Consider the following 7,676-nt stretch of genomic DNA (forward strand, 5'->3'; position numbering starts at 1 on the left):
TAACTATATAAAAAAAAATTAGTGATATATATATAGTGACGGTTGTTAATTTAAATGTGTTTTTGATTACAGTTTTTAATAAATGACAAAATTTCAAACATAAATTGAACTGAAAATGACTAGAGAAAACAAAATTAGATAAATTGATATACTAATGTGAAGGTGATTAAACAAAGAAATTTAAGTAAGAAGGTGAACTAATTTCTCGAAATGAAAAAAAAAATCAGAAAATTGTATAACCTTTGAAAAATAAACCACTAAATAAATAGATCTAATTTAATTTATAACTATAATTAAATTTTAAGCATATCTTATTTCTATTTCGATTAAATTAATAGTTGATATAATAAAAGTAAAATTTTCAGCTAGAGTGAGAAATTTAATGATACAAGAAAATCATTAATTGTTGAGTATTATGTTTAAATGAAGTCTGATTGATGAAATTTTTACAATTACTTATTGAATTAATAGATCTATATGTCTAAAATTAATTAAGCTTTTAGGTTTTAACTTGTTACAGTTGTTATTCGTAAGTTTGTTCATAAGTCAGACTTTCATTTATTAATCATGTTCTATTTGTTTGTAAATATTTATTAATATCGTTTCTAAATTTATGTAAATTTAGTTGTACTAATATTCCATTTTTTTATACTATAATTGGGAGTGTTATTAGTCACTTGACTTTCGGAAAAGTTTTAAAGGCCACTTTTTCGTGTTTTTATCCAATGTGACATGATCCAAAGTATAATTGGCCCGGTCAATGCAAACACACACTCATATATATGTTAAAAATGCCATATCACACACAATTGTAATAATTTTGTACATTTAGTATGTGTATAATTTAGTTTATTTCGCTGGCTATCTTGGCACTGTTTATTGAAGACACATAGAATTAGAAGAAAACTTACAAACTTCAGGATTAGCTAATGATAATATGAGAGTCATTAGACGGAAATGAAGTTGTTTTAGTCATTTAGAATCAGTGGTGATGTAAGGCGATTCTTTGTAACGATTGATGTAGTATATCTTTTTTTTTTTTTCATTTGTATTATTGTATATCATCAACAATGTTGTAATTGTCTGACTGAACCAGTTGGCACTAGTTACATACTGTTTCATTTGGATTCTGCTTCGAGTACGAGAAGTCAAATATGTAGTTTTAAAAAAGAAAACAATAAGGAAAACGGCGTAGTTACAAAAGGATACTTTATAAGGCTTGTAATGTAGGATGGAGGTGTGTACAAATTCTATTTTTTATATTTGGTCTTACCTTCTACAATTTCCGCTCCAGGGAGGGAATTATTTAGTCGTTTCGAACCTGTTATTCCCTTTTCGTAGACCCTAGGGGCATCTAGTTTGTTCAATTTATAAATGTAAAAACAAACGACTAGATTTATAGCAGTTAGAACACCAAAATGGAAATCTTTATTGATGATTTTATGTTGCTGCTATTTATATTTTAAGTTTCAGTTGATGGGACCATTTTTGTGAAAGTTTAATTATTACCACTTGTAATTCAGAGATCAAATGAAGAGTACATGATTATGTAACCATTCGCACTTGTAAATAACATAACACAATTTTTGATTTGCTACTAAGTCATACAAGTAAATTTATTTATTACTATTATGTATATTTTTTTTCAAGCAGAACTAATTATATTTAAGAAATATTGCAACAAAAATTATTTATATTTCAGAGTCACAGTATATTATTTGTATATGTTCAAAAATCCAAATATAACATTATGTAAATATTGTAGTTTTATAATTTTTCCTAAAATATCATTTGCTAATTTAGAAGGCCTTAATCACTTTAAATTATTTATTTTTTTGTAATTAAAAATATATATAAGTAAATTGGATGTTAGTTATACAATAACATGACATCGCAGCTACTGTAGCCTTTGTAGATGAGCATTTTCAAGAAAAAGCCATAGAATATTGTTTAAATTTGTATTTTAATTAGTAGCAATTTTTGATAACTTCAATAAAAACTATCTATAATTACAAGACAAAATTGATTAGTCTGCCAAAAATAGTTATGGAGAATAAAAAATGGGAGCTGTTTCAAAGCGTTAAACAAAAACTCATTCGGAGCTCCATATCTTTGAAACTAGAAAACCTAATAGAACATAATTTAAAGCGGAGCAAATTTGCTCAAATATGAGCATTAGGGCTATTTACGTTCAATAGTTTCCTAGGTGTACTTTTTTTAAATAGCAACATTTCATTAAAAATATACTTCTTTTGACGTGACAACGTCTTATAAATTAGATTGCAGGGAGTCATGCAGGCAAAAGTGTAGCGTAACGGAGAGTGCGGTGGTGAGGGTAATTGAGGTTATATATACTGGAAGTCATGTAGGCAAAAGTGTAGCGTCCGATCGTCCGATTTTGAACAGAATAATGGAAATTAATTGTTAAATACAAATATCATTTGTAAAGGAAAATAAATATCTTGATTCAAATATTGTGTGTCTATTTTATTAATATTATTATTCCAATATTTAGCGTAAAGTTGTCACGTCAGGCGCGTTTTTTTGCGAAACCCACACATTTTTTTCCGGATCCCTCTAAAACAGAAAGCAAAGGCATGAATTAGTAAGTAGCATTACGTATTTGTTACATAAAACGGATTAGATACGAACCTTTTTCTACTGTTGGTACTTTATGGTCTACAATGAGATACTTGGCTGATGTTTGATGGGTCCATTCTATGAGAATACTACTAACAAATAAATTGGAAGCGACTAAAAAATAATTTGGAGGTGACTAAAAAATAATTTGGAGGTGAGTACAAAATAATTATGAGGTGACTAAAAAGAATTTGGAGGTGTTAAAAATGTACTGCAAAATCAGTAGTTAGTTAATTTATTGTAGGAAATCTGTATCTAAGAGAGCAATAGATGCATAGATGTTTATTAGCACTCAGATGAAATCTAGATTAATGTGCTATAAAGTAGTTTATGGTGTTTACATTCGTAGGAGTAGTAGTTTTCATATTATTTGCCATTTTCATGATATTCGCCCAAATACGAGATATAGATTTCCCAAAATAACTTTATTAACTACTTATTTTTAGCTATTCTGTTATTATATGTTGCTTTATATATATATATATATATATATATATATATAACCTATCTCGGGAATTATAGAACCTAAATAGCTCTATTAGAGATCATATTTTAGCAAACGTACTCTCCTTTGAATGATGTTTTGTTAGGCTTTCTAGTGTTGTAGGTAGTTTTATTTCTTTGGTACAAAAAATCTAGGAGGAAGCCGCGGCTTCCGCGCTACGCAAACTGTCAGGGGACAAATCATCGTTGGGGCAGGAACAATTTAGTTTTCGGGGCCACACAATTTCCAGGGAGGGAGTGAAACCCGAAGCGGATAAAGTCACGGCTATACAGAAGATGGCCTTGTCTATGGCAAGTTCTATGTGAAGGGAATTCGGAGATTGTTGGGAACATTGAACTATTACTCCTGTAATAGTTCAATGTTCCCAACAATCTCCTGATTTGTGCCAGAAATGGCGGAGTACCTTGTCCCACTCAACAATCTACTGAAGAAAGGGCGAAAAGTGATGATAACTCAAATTGTGGAATACAACATTAGGCGGTGTATGGAGCTGCAGCGGGAACCATTGCTTGCTTTCCAGATTTTACTGCACGGCTACGCCCGTGCAGACTCATCAATTTTGACTAGTAAACGCCAAATGAATTCTAGAAACGAGTAAATAAATACTGAGCTGTTCTGTGATCTCTTCGAAGCTGGCATCTAGAGAGTAGTTTCTGAAGTCTAATATGTATAGAAATGTCGAATATTAATGTTGAGGCGTGTCTAATATTACTGTTCATTTATGATGATGCAAAGGTATTTTTTCGGTCCATGCTCAAAATTTAAGAGGTGGGGTGCACTAGAACTAGGTGGGGGAGCTGAGGTAAACAATTACCAAAAAAGCATATATTTATTACTCTCATATATATTGTTATTCATACATAACTTTCTTTCCCATTGTATCATATATTTCATTTTTATTTCTTGCCCATTGTATCATATATTTCATTTTTCTTTGTTACATTTCATTATGTTAGAAAAGGAAGACGGTCCGAGTGCGGTCAAATAAAAACTCAAACAGTGATTAAACTACATATTTATATTGAGCCAATGTTTCGCCCCACGTTGCAGGGCTAAAGAAGATACAAACACTTAAACGATGTAAACATAAATGAGAAAAGTAAATGATTTTATTTACATCATTTACTTTTCTTATTTATTATGCACTTTGCGGCTTTAGTGCACTTACTCAACCTCTACTGACTTATTACCAGTGACATGGTGAGAGGGATGTGCAGGGATCTGGAACAGCCCCGCTGCTAGGCTTCAAGATCCTCTGGTCGAGAGTGTAAATATTGCACATTATAGTGTAATATGATTAGTGCTTTTATTTTTTTGTTATATTTAATTCAAAATTTTACTTATTTTATTTCCTCCATATTAGTTCAAGTATATGTACTATGGTTTGACTATGTTCATTTTATTTATCTTTTGGTTTATATACAAATAGAGATTTTTTTATTATTTATTTATTTTTATTTATTTTATGATGTTGGTATTCTCTTATTAACTCGACAATTGGAGTTCTGACAATAGTCAGATGCTCTGCTCATATAGAGTGTTTGTGGCTTTAGTACACTTACTCAGCCTCCACTGGCTTATTACCAGCGACGCGGTGAGAGGGCTGCATTGGAATTTCAGGGATCCTAAGGTCAAGAGTGTAAATATTGTATATAGTAGTGTAAATTTTATTAGTGTTTTTATTTTTTGTTATACTAGTTCAATTTATTTATTTACTTTTTCCTTACCACTTCATGTAGAGAATTTATTTATGTTTATTTTACTTCACTTTTGATTGATATAAATATAGGAATTTTGATATCATTTATTTATATAATTTTTTATTAATATTTTTATTTATTTAATAATTTTGGTATTAATTTTGATCATTTATCACTATTACTCATGGCCCAAGTTGTGGCAGATTGTATTATAATGTGTATATATATATTTTTTTTTTTTTGGCTTTTAAATATGACTACTCTACCAGTTTTCTGGTGCAAAGAAGTAATATTTAATATTGGTTAGATTCTATGTTGAAATAATGACTCTGTTACAGAAAAATCTACGATTGCAAATAGCTTCCAAAGGAGATATTTTATTTACAGCCTGTGGTTTCTTTAAACTAGACCTGGCATTATTTGTAAAAGTAAATATCCATTAAGTTTATTTGATCATATAATATAAATATAAACTTAAATGACGTAGTCAAGTATAAGTTAATGCATTGTGCTTATTTTACTATGACCTTGACAATGATTTAGCTTTCCTATTTGCATCCTTTATTCATTCAATCCCAACAACATAACCCATCCTTCTATTATGAATAGACATTCGATATTTCCTCTGATTCTTTCAAATTAATAATATCAAGATTCTTATGGGTTTAATCAGTATTGCGCCCTTATGTTTCTATAGATCATTTAAAAAATGAAATTGCCATGCCATATTACCATAACGGTTTGACTTCTCAAAACGAATATGATCTGTATCCTATGATATATCATTGTTTCTCATAGGTTGATAATTTAGATAGTTCTATCAAATTAACACATCCCTAAGATTCAAAAAATAAAAAAGCGATTAAAAGTATTTTGCATCAAAAGTAATTTCATAGAATGCATATATTTATCTACATTTTCCTGCTTCGTAAAGCAGAAACTAAATCATTTATAAAATAAGGTGTTAGACAACTTTTGTAAGAAATTTAATGTACTTTAATTTAGTAAAGAAGTAATTTCATGAAACCCAATTATTTTCGAGATATAAGCCAAAATATTATAAAACGTGTGGTTTTTACCACAATCACTTCCTCCTCCAAGTATGTTGCCCTCCTGTTGAGGTAGCTGTGAATAATTAATTACTTCTGACTCCAAAGGAAGGTAATCTACCATTAGAAGGCCTTGACCATGTGTGTTGACTAGTTTAGGTAGCTGGTAAAGAGATGAATTGAGAGAATGAGTTTTACAGAAAGCGGCCGTAAATCCTTTCAGGATGGAATCTTCATTCTGGAGAGAACTAGCCTACAATCATGAAGGGGATAGCAAGTCCAATAGGAACTGAATGGGATAACAAGCTCTACAGGAACTAGTGGTAGGTTCTTATAAACTGAACTCTGCAGGGAACTAGCCTACAATCATGAAGGGGATAGCAAGTCCAAGAGAGACTAGCTAGCTGTAGGTTTTTCCTCTAAAGAGCATTCCTTGAAGGGGAAAGTCTCACTTTGGTTAGCCAAAATTTGAGCTTAATCAACTCTCTGGGTGTAGTGGTTTCGCTATAAACCCATAGTACATTTTCATAGTATAACTAAACCATATAATACAGGTAACTGCTCTATTAATTTATTTTATTTAGGTTTAGGTGTCTAATTTGACTGGACTAATTTTTCCTCCATATCTCACGAACTTTTTTAGGGAAAAAAAGTTATTAACCAATTTGATAGAAAATTTACACACCCATTTTCTCAGTAATAAATGTTTTACCTACTCTTTAGTTCATAAGATGTTCACAAAAAACTGATGAAGTATACTTTTTTTTACCCCTTTCAATTCCTTCGCACATAATCCTAACCCACAATGGTGTTTCGAGAACATAATGTTCTGGTCATACTAAAATACATAAAGTTCACTTCTTAATTTTTTGAATATGATTTGACTGAACTGATTGTGATTTTTTGTGAAGGTGGTTGGAGCAGTGACAACCTACTGTGTGATTCTCATCCAGATGGATTAAAGAAACAATTGAAATTTTCTGGATTTTCCAAATCATCATGGCTTTTAAATTTTTACAGTTACTCTAATTAAGTGTCTTAAAAAAAAATTGAAGCAAGAGTCCTGCAGACCGAAAAAGACCTATTTCAAACTTATGAACACAACTCACTTCAGCAGTAGAGCCATCAGAACTGAAACGATTTACTAGTGTTACAAGCCAAGTGTATTGTAAATAATTTATATATTACTGAAAATAATGCAATATTAACTTTGTTACACAAATAATGGTTCTGTTTTTAAAATAAAACTGTTTATATTCAACTCCTCTTATTATAACTATGACAGAATTTAAAAGAAAAAAAAAAAATAGTCAGTCCGAATGACAATAAAATCAAATAGAAGATGGTTGGGGATACGGTCAGAGAATGACACAAATAAGTTTAAAAACTCATTTATTGGTGCCAGAATTTCTAGCCTTCATCAGAGGTAAGGACAGAAAACAAGACAACAACCAATGAATAAAAGGATTTACAGAATGATTATAAAATAACTAACATTATGGATACATAAATAGTGTTGACAGAAATGAATAGTTCAAATGCTATAAGAAGACAGAGGCTTTATGAGAGGAGTAATATTAAAATTAAGTAAGAGGAAGGAGCATTTAATAAAATAAATATTAAAATCTAGTGAGTAAATATAAGTACAAAACAAAAATTATTAAAACTAAAGTAATGAAAGAAGTGGGGGGGGGGATAACGTATGTATATGTAATTAAAATAGCAGGATCAAGGAAATAAAAATATAAAGTGATATAATGCAAAAGAAACTAAGAAATATGA

The 7,676-nt window shown here is 30.2% G+C and overlaps 1 long non-coding RNA gene across 1 annotated transcript in view; it reads left to right on the forward strand.

Annotated features, from left to right (window-relative positions):
- The window catches only part of LOC136795773 (uncharacterized), a 305,717-nt gene extending 298,574 nt beyond the window's left edge, over positions 1-7,143 (forward strand). The window contains exons 2-3 of the long non-coding RNA XR_010843441.1: positions 5,184-5,273; positions 6,806-7,143. This is a non-coding gene — a long non-coding RNA (uncharacterized lncRNA). The remainder of the gene's footprint in view (positions 1-5,183; positions 5,274-6,805) is intronic.
- Positions 7,144-7,676: the final 533 nt, after the last annotated feature.

Source organism: Halyomorpha halys, unplaced genomic scaffold (assembly GCF_000696795.3).
Source record: "Halyomorpha halys isolate HHAL.00 unplaced genomic scaffold, Hhal_1.1 Scaffold53.1, whole genome shotgun sequence".
Lineage (NCBI taxonomy): Eukaryota > Metazoa > Arthropoda > Insecta > Hemiptera > Pentatomidae > Halyomorpha > Halyomorpha halys.